Source organism: Pleurodeles waltl, chromosome 2_2 (genome assembly GCF_031143425.1).
Source record: "Pleurodeles waltl isolate 20211129_DDA chromosome 2_2, aPleWal1.hap1.20221129, whole genome shotgun sequence".
Taxonomy (NCBI): Eukaryota; Metazoa; Chordata; class Amphibia; order Caudata; family Salamandridae; genus Pleurodeles; species Pleurodeles waltl.
Window position 1 is genome coordinate 154,604,500 of NC_090439.1, and position 17,061 is coordinate 154,621,560.

Sequence of the window (17,061 nt, forward strand, 5' to 3'; positions counted from 1 at the left end):
GCATGCCGAAGTTTCTAGTTCTGATGCTGTCCTGCAGAGGTAGCACACACAGCCTGTGTGGATCCGAGGCCAGTGCTTGCCCTTTCTGCACCTTTTGTGAACCATTGGCACTATAGCCAGAAAAAGAATACCAGAAAATTGCTTATGTTTTGTCATTCTAAAAAAGCCCGAATCTTGAACTTAAATAAGGCTATGTGTGATACCCTCTTCATTCTTTTCTAACATGGCAATTCACCCTCTGTTTTATTTAATATCCCTTTAGGAATTAATTGTGAAGCTCTAAAATACTTATTGAGTGATTTGATTTTGCACTTCCTATTGTAAATCTACATTTTAAAATGGGAACAAATCCAGCTTTTGTGGATAGACACAATTTTTTAGTGGACTGAACATAAAAATACTCAAGTTATCCTTTGAATAAGGCTTTATAAATTTGTCAAACGCAGAATTCTAATTCATTTTATTCCATAGGCCACGCCTATTGCAAAGGTTTCTTAAATATGTCTCTTTGGTTATGCTGCTTTCAGAGACAATCCACATTTTTCAGCCAATTTTAAGCACTGACCAGAGGGTAGAAGCTATTAACTATGGCTACTCTAATTGACACCAGTGACCTAAACACTTATAAATCTGATGTCCATTGAGTCGCAGCTGAGAATGTTTATTTTCAGGTCCTTTTTGTGGAATCAAGACACAAAGAGAACAATTTGTTAAATGTCAGCAATATCGAAATGGGAAAATATGTCTGGAATGTGCCATGGAGCGACTACGTCTTATCTTTTTTAATGTGTACGTTCTGTACAAAATGCGTATAAAATGGAATAAATAGCTGGATTAATGTAGAACAACTTGTGACCATGCTCTAGGTGGTGCTTTGAGTGTGTACTGTAAATTGCATACCAACGTTTCACTCTCACCTGCCTTTTATGACAAACAAGGATTTGCTTATAAATATTTTCCTTTTCTGTGTTGCAGGTTTCCAGGGTACTTTTAACGATCAATGAGAAGCCCGTGGCCCCGTCCTCCTAAAAAAGGTACAATCCAAACACATATGTTGTTAAAAGACCCACAGATGCGCACCGGATTAGTTGAAATATTAGGCTGTATTAAAAGAAATGCTATATGTTGCTGAGGTTCTGTGTAATGGTCATTCTACTTACTAGTGTGATGTAGACGTGTTGGTCACTGTTGGAACATAAAAGGTCCTCTACATCGATGAAGACGTGCCCTAAGTGCCCAATTGTACTGTTATCTGAATCCTTAAAGATGATTTTTTGTCATAGGCAGTCTTGGATCATGCATGCACACCATGAAATAAGCCTGCCTGACGGATTGTAGACTTGGACCCAGAAGGGCCCCCCAAGAAGTACCTCCATAGGGGTGGAAGGCTACTGCCTTCACCATGAGCTAAGCAGCACAAGCGCGGTGGTGGCAGTATATTGAGCAGTGATTAGTAGTAGTGAACAGGGCCTTTTACACTGTGTCTTCGGAGTGAGGTCTACAGACTCACTCACCTTTTTAAAAGTTCCATTACTGTGTACTTACCTCACCCTTGGCCTACATCAGATAGATGTGGAGTGCTACACAGCGCAGGAGTAGTGACTGTGCAGGTTGTATGTGTACCTGGAAAGGTTACAGTACAGGAATATAGCAATACTGTGCAGTACATGTGAGGTTAGTGTATGTGCAGTGTATGTATGCTTGTGAGCAATACATTACAGGAGAGATGTAGTGCTGTGCAGTGCATGCACAGTAAGAGCATGTGCTGGGTGGATGTGTGCTTGCGTAAAGCACAATACATAATGGTTGAATTGTGGAACACATACATGGTATGTGTGCGTGCTAGTAGTGTGTGTTTGTAAATAGCACACCCTGGGTAAAAGTGAGTGATTAATGCATGTGTACATGAATGTGTGCAATGCATGGAGTGCAGAACCGTAAGTATTCCTTTAATGGTGCATTACATGGGGGACCCTGGGTTGCATTTTGGGAGGCTCAGGACCGGCCGGGTGAAATCATGAGAATATGAGGAATACCCTCAGACAGATGTGTACATTGCCACATGCTGATGTGCTGGGTGGGACACACACACAAGGGAGAATGGAAGAGACTTCCTTTTCACTTCAAAAGGCTGCTCTTTAATTCCATAATAGATCACAAGGAAAGGGCCTGGACACATCTCAGGAAGGGAGATGGGACTGATAAGGGAAGTCATAGAGAGTAGAGCTGAGGTCATGTGTTAATATTTTGATGCACATCACTGTGGCTGTCATCCAGTTGTGAACTCTGGTCAGTCTCATGAATTGTGTTGTGGGACAATCAGCTTCAGAGTCATGCCTGCTGTGACAGTCTTTCATGAGGAAAGAAGAAAAGTATCCACTTCAAAAGAAGCAGAACTCCAACATAACTCTTCAAAGACTCAGACCCTAAATTACATTTTGGTGTCTGGGAATGGACTATAGGATGAGGAGGTTGAAAACCACAAAATGTGTCATCTGTCAAGCAGCCAGATGGGCTGTGTGAGAAGGAGAAGCTCTGCAAGACGTCTGCCTGTGACTAGGACAGGGAGCAAAAGCCTGCTTGTCTCCCTGCTGGGTGGGGGAGCATCAGCTAGAGAAATCAAGATCACCTGCCCTTGAGCCTGGTGCACCAGCACCTGCCTGCTTGACAAGATCACTGTGCTCTGTGAGGAAGAAAAGAGCATTACAAGTAACAAAGTCCAGTGGGGATTCCTGTGAGAGGATTCCCTGAGTGAGGTGTGAGGCAGTGTACCAATCCAGTCATTGATCATGTGCAGCGTCAGCCCTGCATGCCAGGAGAGGGCAGCTGGAGACTGAGCTGAGAGTGAAGCTCTGTGCAGGCCTATGCAAACCCGTACCACTGCGCAGTGGTGACCCCGTATGTCAGAGAGGACCTCTGGTAAAGTTACCACTGCTGAATCACTGGGACCCCTGACCATCTTGGCGTGGGTATTTGCATTAAGAAAGTCAGTGAATGTGGGCCGTGTTTTCAAAGTACTGTGGCAACATTGTTGTATAGCTATTTTAGCCATGTATAAGACATGCTGTTTTATGTTAACTAGGCCTGCCGCTGTGCACTTTAAGTCTGTTACATTTTATTCAGCATTGATTTATTTTCCTAGCAATAGCAACATGTGTGGTGCTGTTTTATGTTCTTTATCTCATTGTACTTTCGTCTAGGAAAGCATTGCGTTCTTAGTAGGACATTTTATTCACTTTGTGCTTTCTCCAAGGCTACAGTCAGAAAGGGTTGCTGACAAACACCGTATGCTGTGTCTCCAACCTTCACAGAAAACACACACTCATCCCTTGGGACTATTTCTTAGAATGTCAGCTATTTTATTATAAAAACACCCCTTTGTCCCAGACACGTCAGAGGGAGATTCCAGCCAGATGACCACAACAGCATGCTGATTGCTGACCGCTTTGCTGCAGCTACCTTCCTAGAGAGCTGGACCCCTGATCCACATGGGTAGGGTGTCTCTCTAGACCACAGGCTTCTTCCTTCAGGTATGAGGGATGATGTATCCCCAGGGAGGAAACCCGAAGGGCAGATTAGGCCTGTAACGCTGTGCTCAAACCTAGTGTAGGTAGGAGAAACATATACATCACTCCTGGTGACAGTTTGGTAGGACTATTCTTGTGTTTTACTCTGTTAGCCACCTGTTTGCTTTTATTGTGTTTTATCATCCTAGTTATTACAATACATGCCTTTTTATCTAAGGTGCAGTTACTTCAATAAATCCTTATTGAAGTATATTGTGCATTTGTTGTCTTTGCCTGTATGAGACTCTTTGGTAACTGAGAGAAAGGGATGGGATCTGATCGACCATGATTCCCCTGAGGAGTCTTCTTGTCATGCGCCCGGTTGCCACAATCATCTCGGCGAGAGATGAGGCACTGCTAGTTAGCCAGAGAACCCCGATTAGGTTGATAGGTGTCATATGGTTTGGAATCATACTTAGTACCCACCATCCATGTGATCCTGTCTCCCAAATCCAGTAGCCTCATTAGCATAATGAGAACCTACGCAACAACCCCATAAGCCAGGAGGGGTGCAGGTACCAACTCGCCAAAGCAATCTGGTCGTAACTCAGAGGAGAGACTGAGGCTATGTTCCACAGGTTGAACCCGCCCTGTAAACTGGAACTGCACTTGACTGACCTGAAAGTTGCTGAAGATTCCGTGGACAACATGGATCCCAGACAACATCGAACCCTCACTAGGCACCAGTCAGGAATGAAGAAATGACTCCTTTCCCCAAGCCAACTTACCGCACCTTTACGATGTGGGAGTTGCTCCGACTGCTAAAAAGACACCTTCCCAGTACAGACAGAGGGCATTTTCGCAGCTCTCTCTAAACTCTTTGTAAGTTGTTTAACAGACCTACTAAAGGAAGTAAAGTCGGGCTGTCCCCTTGATCCTGCCCCCTTCACATTCTCTCTCTAGGGTCAGACAGCATTGCCCCAATTCAGGCAGATCTGCTCAACCTTTCCCTCCGAGCGGGCAGATGCTTCCTCAATGGAAGCATGCTGCGGTTAAACCTCTCTTAAAAAAGCAGGGATATGATCCACTGTGCCTCAACTACCATGACCTTCTAGGCTCCAGGAAAAATAAATTAACTGCCACTTTTCCACCTTCCTTGAGTCCAATGACATCCTGCCCCCAGTCAAATGGGGTTTAGACCCCAACACAGCACAAAGAGAGCCCTGCTGGGGGTTGTTTAGGAACTTAGATTCTTGTTGGATCAAGGAGGCTCGGCAGCAGTTATTCTCTTGGACCTCAGCACTGCCTCCAACACAGTAGACCATGCCATACTTACCACAGAATATCAAAAGTAGGCATTGATGGCTGTGCATAGAAATGGATTTCCTCTCTTCTGGTGAATAGAATCTTACAGGTCTTAGACCACTCATGGTACTCCGATAATCTCCAAGTAACTTGGGGGGTGCTGTGGGGATCCTCTTTGAGCTCAACTATTGTTAATCTATATATGTACACACTGACTGCAATTGTGCATTCCTTTGGGCTGTTTCTGGTCTCCTATGCAGATGACACCCAGCTGGTGATGTCTATTTTCCCAGACCCCAGATCCAGCCACCTCAATTTTTCCCCTTATCTTCATGAAGAAGCCAGATGGATGGCTACTTGCAAAGTCAAACTTAATGAAAACAAGACTCAGGTCATGCTACTGGGCAATACTTTCACCAAAAAAAAATCCCTTTCCTGTGCCTAATTGTCTGTAGAGGCTTGCCAGCCCTAAAAATGTGACAAAGAGTCTTGCCATGTGGATTGACTTTAGCTTCACTATGCAGCACCAAGCCAATACACTTGCTGCCTCCTGTTTTGGCATTCTGAGATTGCTAAGAAAGGTTCTAAACCTTCTTCTCTTCTTAGCCAGGAGACTAATTGTTCAGGCCCTTGTCATCTCCCGGCTGATCATGGTAACACCCTCTATCATGGTTCACCTTGGTAAGTAATTAAGAGGTTACCAGTCACATAAAATACTACCACAAGGCTCATAATGAATCTTCCTAGACACCAATCTCCAAAAAAGGCCTTGAAAGACCTTCACTGGCTCCCAGTGGAACAGCACATTCAATTCAAGTCCCTATGCATTTGCATAGATATCTCCGGAAGAGAGGCCCTGCTTTGTTGAAGTCACTAGCCACCATTCACGTCCTTGGTAGGTCCCTCAGATTCTCCCCAGCCTATTTGTTACAGGTCCCTAAGATTTGTACATCGCGTTGGGGTGCCACTCCTTTTCATACCAGGCGTCCAAACTTTGGAACACCCTCTCTACGGAGCTACGCCAGTTGTTCAACGAGCTTCCATTTTGCAAAGCTTTGAGAACCTGGCTTTACAGTAATCAATCTTCTGGTTAAGTGGATGACTATGATGTCCCTTCCAACACTGGGAGGCCCTAGGGTAGCCATGTGCTTTATGGAAGAATCATATATTAGAATAGACTCCGGCAGCACACCTCAAGAAAGAGAGCCATGATCAGTGCAACTTCTTCAAACTGAGCAGGACCTGTGGGTGCTCGGTGCTAGAATACCCGTTGCTGTGCCAAACTCCTCAATGCTGCAAGAGTGAGTAAAATGCAAACTTTGGCCACTCGGGCTCTGAGAGTAGCTTCTAACAGTTCAACATCACCATAGACACTTTTGACTAAGATCATGTAGAGCCAAAGTGTAACTCTTGAGTACGGCCCAACAGTGCAGAATCCCTGGATGCAGACACCAGTGAATGGGGAATAACTCCATTACACAAAGGAGGATGGAACAGGGATTTGCCTGACAACTACTAGAGCCCCACCCTCAAGTTGATTGTGCTGTTGCTTCTAAATATCGTATACCTTTGCATGTGTAGAGTTAAAAATAAAATACTTCATTTGTTTGTAGAAAAGCAAGTATTTGAATGAACATTGATTTATTGTTCGTACTGTGTGACCTTTATGCAATGAGTCGTGTTCACTGACCTGTATTGACATCACCCCTGAGGGAGCTTCGACCATGGCTACCACTGAGAGTCAAGAGCAGAAGGGGTACTTTGCTCAGTTGCTCGGTATAGATTGTAGGTTGGGCCCATGACATCAGGAACAAAAGGCTTCAAACACCACGGTTGTGCCCAGTAGCCCCTAAATGCCCCATGGCCCTCTGAAAAGGGGTTCTGACCTTTATATGTATAAAGCATCTTTTTAAATACTTTCATGTCCCTCAACCTATAACTAAAACGCAAAACATGATTGTTTCCAGGCTTCGCTTTGCCAATGGAATCTAACATAGATTCTCTCAGTGTCAGATTCACTACGATTCATGCAATGCTATGCTGTGCAAAAACAGCTTCTCTGCATGAAGTGACAAATGTACAGCTACGTCATGTTTACCACATGTTGCACAGTGATGATGACATCATCGGCACAAACACAAATAAAATAGCTTTTAATGCAAAATGTGATCTAGTGTTGCGTCATGATGCAAAGACTACCTGGCAGTATTTTGCTTGACGTTTGTACATGAAGCATAACCTCAGGTGCAACTTGCATACATTAATAAGCATAAGTAGTTTTGTGCTATGTGACGTAATGCCACTTAGTGCTGCACTCACTGAGTGCAAAAAGCATTTGCACAAGAAAGATGATCCATGTAATTGTTCGTGTTGCTTTGTGGTGCGTGAATGCCCAAGCAAAACTTTTGTAATACACTTATGAAATTCTACAGAGGTCAATTAATAGCTGTTAGATTCTCTTGAATTTGTTATGCTAGGCCTCTAGTCTTGCAACCCTTCAGAAACTACATTGGCTTCCTATTCAATAGAAAATCCGATTCAAAGCTCTCTATATAGTTTATATAGAAGGTTCCCTGATTTCCGTTTGTACAGATTTTTACAGATAAATACAGACAGAAAACCGTAAATTTTCCTGTCTGTATTTATTTTTAATTATGTATAAAAATGGAAATTAGGTGTTTTTGAGTGATTGTAACTGCTGTCAGTCATGATAACAGGCCCATAGCTGTGCGGAGTGGAAGTTGAGAGGAGGGGGTAAAACGAAAGAACGTTTAGTAAGGAGGCTTAAAAAGCAGTAGATGAGCACAAGGTTGATACTAAAATGTGCATGCTTTAATAGGTGTATTGATCATTTAGGGGTGTTCATATAAATAAAACCTGTCAGAAATTAAATTAAGAGAGTACATTTACCAGTTAAATAAATGTGAGAATATACTAGCTTCAATTTTATTATCGTCACAAAACTGAAAATAAACATGGAAAAAAAAAACTGATAAACTTATCAAAATATAAATCTGGATAAATACAGAAAGAAATGTCAGATAAGTAAATACCATAAAACCGGGATCCATACTTGCAATGTGCTGCCCAGATAGGGGCCTTCTTTTCTTCCAGTAAGGTTTCACAAATATGTGCGGCACTTAGGTTAGCCTACAAGTTTGGTCTTATGACTCCGGGGATCTAGAGACCCTCACTCAATTTTGTTCTTAACAATAAAACTATGTAATTTGGTGTCCTTCTGTTCAAGAGTCACGACGCACCGCCTCATATTCCATAAGGTTCAGTAACTAGTATTTTTAATTCTATGACAATTCAGTTGGTTAGCCCCTCCAAGAGATCCACATGTATTCAGCTGAAGAGAGGGATTAAGCACATCAGCACGTGCTCGTTACTTCAAAGAGAGAACATTTGAAAATTTAAAAGATCACTTTAGATGCATATAGAATAAAATTATGATTACTAATCACGTAAATATCTGTATTTCACAAGAATGACAGGTCTTTTAATTTCCCGCAAGGGGTCAGTGAAAAATAAGACTTGGTATCCTGCATGCTTTTAAAAGGTTTGCAGTTGCTCACTTGTAGCAAGCATTTAGTCTCATGATACCTTTTAAATGGGAGTTGTGTGTAAAGCTCAGATTTTGGGTTTACCCAGGAGGGGTCTGGGTCTAATTTTACAAAGCATTGTTACAGTTGGTTTTCACAGTAGTAATTCTGACAAATGTGAAAACAGGTAGAACTCCAAGTCTGACGTTTAGGGCCAGTGTAGAGCCCTGCATGGCTGTTCTTAAGCTCGTGTGGCAGGGATTGCTCTAATGTAAAGGGGAAAAACTTTCCCAGCTGGTGCACATTTAGAATCTGATATGTAAGCAGCCTGTGCGACGTGGGCACATTTTACAGTTGACCTATAACCTATATAAATGTCAAATATGCCAATCCAATGGCAAGAAACACATCTGGGCCTAACGAATGACACATGCAGTTTAGGGCCTGAGTAACAGGCCCAAATTGACCAGAGGTCAAACCAGAGGCTACTGAGTCCAAAGGAAGCCAGGAAGCAAATTGGTAGATTTGCTACTGTGATCATTACTGTCAGAGTGGTCTACAGATGATGTGCCATACAAACATACAGACATACATTTTTTGGGAGGGCTTGTTTCTAGCCACCGATGAACTACAAATTGTTTTGAACCATAGGGAGATTTCTTGGTGAGATATTTGGTGGTCACGGTGTTAATAAGTTTGTGAACAATGTACATTGTTTATAATAACTATAACCAATCGAGGATTATGGGGATTATGAGAAAAAGCTGGAGTCATTTTGTGCTTTAATCATTTTCTACCTGCCTCGCTACCTCAAATTGACTGTACTGATAAAAAGCAACTCATTGTGCTACTGGCCATTTTAGATAAAACTTACATCTGCCACTGGGGGACCAAATTGTGTTAGACAATATTTTTACCAAATATTTAAAAAACAGAAGACAACATTTAAAAAAACATATTGGAAGATATATACATGTAACACAGTAAGCCTTAATTTATGTTGTAGGCTAATGGTTTCTGGTATGTTGTACAATGCGATAGGTAAATGTGTGAGTATTTTTATTGAATGAGCATAGCTGCACAGCAGAAGAGCACTGTACAAAGGAGGGAACAGAGTAGATTGTTGATGGAGATGCAGGAAGGATCAAATGGATTAGCAGGCAAATCTAGGAGGGAGAATGGGATCCCTTCTTAAATCAAAATACTGCCCTAATGCCAGGTCTTTTGGGGACGTTGTAATATTTTTGTTCTTCAATGTGAAGTGATGTCATTGACAGAATCCCCTGAAGTTTAAAATAAGCATCTTCAATGGCCACATTATGGGTACGATAGTACATAAATTGAATTCACTTTTTCAGTAACTTTCTACTTCCAAGGTTACAAACACCAGTTATTTGTCTGCATTAATAATAATAAGAGTCCCCTCCCATACAGGAGTCCGAGTTAACATCAAATCATCCTCTGAGCAGGTCGCACCCTGGTTCATCACAAGGGCATTACAGATTCCTACATATTCTCTTGGTTTAGGGGTGGAATTAGTAAAATGACTGAGTAGACAATCCTGCTCCCAACAAGGCATCAGCTAGGGATTTAGCATCAAACACCAGACTATTTTCGATGTGAAACGAGGCTTCTAGGACCAGATGATTCTTCATGACAGTTCAAGCATTTGCTCTTTACTGTAGCCAAGCCCACACAAATCTAGTACAAGTCAGCCAAGCCCACAAAAATCTAGTACAAGTCAATGACCAATAGGTTATTTTTATTTATATTTATTTTTGCTGTCATATATGCCATAAACTAGATCTGAATGGATATGAAAGTACTTTGCAAAACAACAATTTCAATCAATGTTTACATTACATTTTGCTGCAATGTAAGATGCAATCAGTCCAGAAAGGCAGTTTATGATTAAACAATTTTCAGGAAATCAAAGACAACAAACGATCTGACTGTGACTATCCAGCCATATGATCAACCCACTCACTAGGCAGGAGTCACCGCTAGTCCTACCCAGGTTCAACTGCCATCCATGCTGACCTGGTCAAGAAAATCCATGTCGCGGTCCAGCTGAGTGGCATCCCAACATCTCAACAGATTCGGGCTCCCTCAATGCAAATATTAGTTGAATTGTGTAGATTTTCAACCTTCTTGTTAATTAGTCAAACAGAAGGGGATATTTTGAAGACAGTGTCTGGTAGGACTGGAGACGGTCAGAGGTGAAGTTTCTGTTTTTGTTAGAGAAAGATAGCTCATTCCAGTATTCATCTTATGTGGATGAGCAGCCATGTTTTCTTCCAAAATGGCCACTACCATTTAGGCCTTGATTTACTGTGCCAGGAAATCTAAACCATAGACTAGCCATCTAATTTTTGACGGCAGTCTTGAGGAGGGCATGACCGCAACCATGGGAGTCCCTAGCTCCCAGCCTTAATTAAGCGACCCCAGATACCATGCCATTATGGTCCCCCCCCCAATTAGTACTGGTTCACCAGGGGCAATGGACCAATGTGATTCTCCCTCTCTAAGGAGAGTGGGCGTCTTAGTGACGGGTAATGGAACTGGTCTAGTGAATGCAAATTACTTCACTAGTTTGTACACCCATTTTGTACTTACTTTCTAGCATACTTCTCATGCTTTGCATGAAGAACCACAACATGGATTTTGCTTCAGGTTAATCTGAGACTCTACCATCATGTGTTTTTGAGATAAAGGTTCTCCATCCTGCTGGGCAGTGTCTGTTTTTAACAGTATACCTCCAGCTGGGTCCAGGTGTACAGCTATGTGTTTCACAAAGCCTTTTGCAATCTTTAGAAGATTAACATTGCTCTTATGTCTTAACTGATTTCAGAATCCACTTTTGCTTGTGATCAGTTTAAGGCCATTTTGGAATTCTTACTTGCTGCTGCATTTCCTTTGTTAGTTGTGGCAATGCCTGTTGCACAAGGGTTAGGCACAGACTCACTTGAAGTTTACTCAGTTTTCACAAGTTAGCTTTTATTTGTTTCCATTTTAAATAATTTAATGCATTCTATTGTCAACACTTTAAGTCTACTTTATATGACTGTACACAATACTCCAAAGAGCCAGCAGTAAGACTTGTAACTAAGCAATTTATTATATTGAATAACTTAAAGTCTTTGCACCAGTAGTCAGCACCTAAAATTCAGAGTTGTTAAAGTCTTCATAAATTGCTGCACCCACTGCCGGCTGGGCTGACTTCTCAATATAGATTATTGTATGGTATGACTGTAGGCTAGATGTTGTTGTTTCTCAAGTTATCTGTCGAAACTGTAAGAACTCTTGGGTTTAAGTGCTGGACAGTGTTTGATATGAACATCTGTGGCAGCCTGATCTGAAGCCCACTAAACCCTTTTCCCCTTATAATTAGTCACACTGGATTTAGTGGGAGTCTCCAATGTAGAATGGTTGGTGAGCAGAATCTTTAGGTTTTTTGGGCTGTGGCCCTTTCCATGGTCATTTCTGTTGGTACAGCTGTCAGTGTTTTCCCCTGTGTTTAAACATCCCTCAGCAGCAGAGTATAATGCTGATGAATATGTTAGACCTCTATTGACTTCAGTGTGCAAGGAATGTATCGGCAACAAAGAAAAAAGCGGGATGAGTCTCTTAACCATGTGCCAGTGTAAAATAATACAGTTTAGAAGCCTGCAGTTTCTCATTTGTAATGCACGTTTAGTATAAGGGTACTTGTGTGATTTCTTGAGACGTTAGTAGTGCTTCAAATGCTACGTAAGTTTGTGCAAGTTAGGAGGAGGCACACCATCAATCCCCTTATATATTTTTACTCCCAACTGAGAGGCTGAGTTAGACAAAGCATTTAATGATCATGGTAAAATTATCCTACCCTAAAGTACTTCAAGTTATCCTATAAGAAAGTTTTACTGCTAGAGTTCACATTGTTTACCCTACAAACATTCGAGTATCTATGTGCAACAAAGGTAATCTCAGGTAGTGTTGATAGACAAATAGTAGTATGATGTTAAGGTGAGTTTTTCACACTCCAGTGAAGGAGCTCATTTAAAGTAATACTAAATTATCCTCAATGCCAAGATACTGTTTCGGGTGATAATGCACTCTACAAATCTGCATAACATAACATAACATAACATAATATAACATAACAATATAAAACATAACATAGCACATAACATAACAACCCTCTGGTAGCCTGGCACGAAAGCAGTCAGGCTTAACTTAGAGGCAATGTGTAGTGTAAAGTATTTATGTAGCACACAAATATCCAGAAAATAAAGGTGTGTATTAAAGTAATCCTCTACTGCCAGTATAATCATTGGAGTCAGAACCCATACGAAGGCAATGGGAAAGCTGGGGTTACTGGGCAGTAAAAGTGGTGGCCTTTATCACTGCTGGTCTGGAGCCTAACATACTATAGCATTGCAAACTGAACACCAAGTACACCCTATCAGTACAAGGCACTCGGGCAGTCAGAAATCAGTCGAAGAACTCTTAGGGAGGTAGTGTGCGGGGGATGGTTGAGACTTAGAGACAACAGTTACTAAACAGCATGCAATAAAGATTTTCCAATCGAGTGCTTATCTTTGATAAAATAGAAATATTTTATTATACCAAAATTAGGTAGCACACAAAGGAATATGCCTGTGGGCACAGAACTATATACCAGGTACTACAGGAAAAATAGACAAACGTATCAAGCTTACATAAATTGAGTTGAGACTTAATGTGAATAGCATAAGCAGATTCCTGTGTCCGTAGCGCGTAGGCCAGTCCTTCAATTTCCCAGTCACTGGCAACCCAAGTAGCATTTCAAAAAACAAAAAAAGAGTGCCAACATCCTCAGCAAAGGAGCTGCAAAGTCCATAGCATTAGGCCCTCACTCCAGAGTGTGTGTGCATCTGCTTCAGCCTCCTCTGATGTTGCTCTGGAGCTCTGTGCAGAGAGTGACTGGTCAGTGGGTGCAGCTGCAGGCTCCGGTTGTAGACAGGCCCAAGGGAAAAAAGATCTACTCCCAAACAGGTGAAAAGCTCACCCACAGGTGACAGTGAGCCAGCACAAGATGTGCAGTGTCAGGTGCAGTCTCCTTCTCGTTGGCTAGTGCAGGAAGTCAATTTTGGCTTAAGCAGCACTCTGGAGGAAGGAAGAACCATTCCAGCACTTGTGTCGTCTCCTTTGACTCCTTCTACTTGGATGCACTGCTCTGATGATGTCACCTCATCTCTGGTAGACTGACTGTCAGAGTCACCAGCACTGGGAATACCACCTCTGTGGTCAGAGAAATCTAACCAAAGGTAGAAGTTTAATTCCCATTTTTATAGTTATGTTGCACACCGGGAAGTGTTGGTAGCCATCAAATAAGTAAGAAAAGAAGAAAAGAAGCTGGGGTAGAATCACCCTGACCCCTTAGCTCTGGTGCTGGCACCCTAAAGGGACCCCCAGGGCCCCAGCAGTTTTTTCTTTAATGTTTGGTGCAGATCCACCACAAAAAACAATTGCAGGCTCCTGGTCTTGTTTTTAAGCAGCCCCTGGGTGGGTCAGGTCCCGGGGGCAATCACATTTTGAATAGGAGGGCTGTCTGCCTCCCCCCCCAAGAAGCCCCAGGGGCCACCACCTCCCCGGGGCAGAAGTAGAAATAAAATACGGGTTGTGTTCTACCCCTCTACAGACCTGGGGACTGCCACCTCCCCAGGTTACTAATCAAATGTGGGGGTGCCTGGCCCCCTGCAGCCGTGGGGACCACCACTCCCCGGGGCTAAATGGGCCCGTGCTCCCCCCTTGTGGAGCCCATGATGGACCTGGGGACTGCCACTCACCAGGGCCAGCTCCTGCTATGCCCAAGGGTGCCTACTCCCAGGACATAGCTGTTTGCACTGACTTTGCAGGAGCTTGGACAGCTCCCACCAAGTCTGAGAAAACACTCTGCTCGCAGAGAGTGAGAGCTGTCAAACTGCTCTCCCTTCCTGCAAACAGAGGTTTCCTCTGTTTCCCTGCCCACTGAGGTAACTTAAATTTCTAATTTACATACTGCCATACACAGTCTTGTCACTTTGCTCACCACACTAGGGTCAATGGCAAAATGTGTTGCTAATTTTTTACTTTTGCTCTGAACAAATCAGATTTCTCGCTCTTCAAGCTTAAACATTGTTCCTCATTTTTTTCGATGGGCTTTAACACAGCTACCCAGCTTTTATTGTTCTTTGTGAAAATTAAGATATTATCCTGGAAGTACACAACTTTTTTACAATGTTGAGAACAAGTGTACATTTGTGTTGCAACACAAGTAGGTGCAACTAATCTCTAGGCATTCATTGAAATAGACATGCCCCTTCTGTTGTTATGAATCCTGTGATTGACAAGGAACTGATACTAGATTATATGCAGATCTCAAATCAAGAATAGTAAGTACTTGTTCAGTGCAATAAGGTATAAAAACTCACTATTATGTGGTAGAGTGTGACGTTTTACCTACACACTTCTCCTTGTCACCATGATATTATAAATGTTACTGGGTACATGGTAAGGCAGCAAGACAGTGTTGTGAAACCTAGACACCATCAGCAGAAGTAATCAATTACTGGAAAGAGACTATCCCCTGTTTGGTTTTACAGATATCCATCCCTGTCCTGAGAAGTTTATCCTGGTAGCCTGATTAGTTTGTCCCCAGCGCACATAAAATAGTGCATGCATAGTGAAACCTAGCATGTGTGTAAGTTTCTCAGACTCAGAGCATGGTTCTGTGGTCTAGAAGGGTGCACCAAGTGTGCCTACTAGGACAAGGGACCACTTTGCCATGTCCTAAGACATAATCATGAACAGGTGGTGGCAGCATACTGTTTTTCTGATCAGTAATACAGGCCATGCCTTTTTTCTATTTTGAAAATATATCCTAACCTTGGCAAAATTCCACTACCATGATGTGTCAAGACCCTGTGTTGACATACCAGAGTGAATGGTTTCTCCACTGTAATACACTTGTAGTGTGACTCCATATTGAAGACAAATGTATGACTGTGAGGCCAGTGGGATAAATTTTGGTTCAGCCCAACACTTCCTGGATTCAGAAAATGCACTTTACAAATGAGCCCTTAGTATGAAGATGTTAGAAATAGGGTCTCTATTTGGCAGTTAGTATACACCCTGCCCAAGTAGGGACCCTCACTCTAGTCAGGGTAAGGGAGTCACACTCCTAAAATAACCCCTGTTCACCCCCTTGGTAGCTTGACATGAGTAGTCAAGCTTATCTCGGAGGCAATGTGTTAAGTATTTGTACTCACATAGTGTAACACACTGAAAACACTACAAATTGACACCACACCAGTTGAGAAATATTGCCAATATTTATCTAAGTAAACCAAGCCCAAAACAACAAAAATCCAACATATACAGGTAAAGATATGAATTTTTAAAGATTAAGGTGCATATTTATACTCTGTTTGTGCCGAATGTGCGTCAAAGTTTTTGACGCACAATCGGCGCAAACCCTGCCCCATATTTATACTTTGACGTCCGACCCCGCGGGCGTCAAAATTCCACCATGTGCGTCATTTTTTGGAAGGGGGGACCAGCCTTGAGTTAATTATATGCAAGGTAGACGTTCCCTTCCAAAAAATGACTTTAAGGCCTGTGCCCCTTATTTATACTCTGACGTCATTTTGACGCACAGGAGGGGGCAGGCCTTAAAAAACAGCGCACCGCCTGATGGGCGCCGTTTTTCAACAGCTGGGTCAGGGCAGGCGTTAAGGGACCTGTGGGCTCGGAAGGAGCCCAGAGGTGCCCTCCCCTGCCCCCAGGGACACCCCCTGCCACCCTTGCCCACCCCAGGAGGACACCCAAGGATGGAGGGACCCATCCCAGGGAAGGAAAGGTAAGTTCAGGTAAGTATTTTTTTCCGATTTTTTTTGTGGCATAAGGGGGCCTGATTTGGGCCCCCCTACATGCCACTATGCCCAATGACCATGCCCTGGGGACATAAGGCTGGTTCCCCCTTCCAAAAAATGACGCACATGGTGGAATTTTGACGCCCGCGGGTCGGACGTCAAAGTATAAATATGGGACATAAGTCCCCTGGGCATGGCCATTGGGCAAGGGGGCATGACTCCTGTCTTTGCTAAGACAGGAGTCATGTCAATGGAGGTTGGGCGTAAAAAAAATGGCGCAAATCCGGTTTGAGGCCTGAATGTTGCCTCAGACCTGACTTGCACCGTTTTTTGACGCACAACCCCCATTTTCCCATACGCCGGCGCTGCCTGGTGTGAGTCATTTTTTTTGTCGCACACCAGTCCGCAGCGCCGGCTAACGTCATTCCATTAATAAGGCGCGCCCGCATGGCGCGTTGGAATGGTGTTAGCCGGTGGTAAAATTTTTGACGCACAACTGCGTTGGCGCAGTTGTGCGTCAAAAAGTATAAATATGGGCCTAAATCCCACAAAAGTGCTTAGAAACACAATAGTTCCAACTGGGCATATCACAACGTCATTTACGGAGTCATTCCCATCAGTTCAACGCCACTGGCCAGGGAGTACAGTACTGGTGACTGAGTCACTTGGACCTCAGGTACAGTACCTTTGAAAATGATGAAACAAAGATGTTGCACGGAGTCGGGTGGGGTGACTCAATGCTGTAACGGGTGTGGCATTGGTTCCTTACTGCTACTGAGGACAAATTGACATACTGATCCACTTGACATATGTCAGGACTCTGGATGTTAG

At 43.0% G+C, this 17,061-nt stretch overlaps 1 protein-coding gene across 14 annotated transcripts in view; it reads left to right on the forward strand.

Annotated features, from left to right (window-relative positions):
- The window catches only part of LOC138280823 (poly(rC)-binding protein 3-like), a 2,739,176-nt gene that overhangs the window by 2,289,005 nt on the left and 433,110 nt on the right, over positions 1–17,061 (forward strand). For all 14 annotated transcript variants that reach the window (XM_069219527.1, XM_069219542.1, XM_069219532.1 and 11 more), the window contains one exon: positions 976–1,034. The gene's annotated coding sequence lies outside the window, so the exon portion shown is untranslated. The remainder of the gene's footprint in view (positions 1–975; positions 1,035–17,061) is intronic.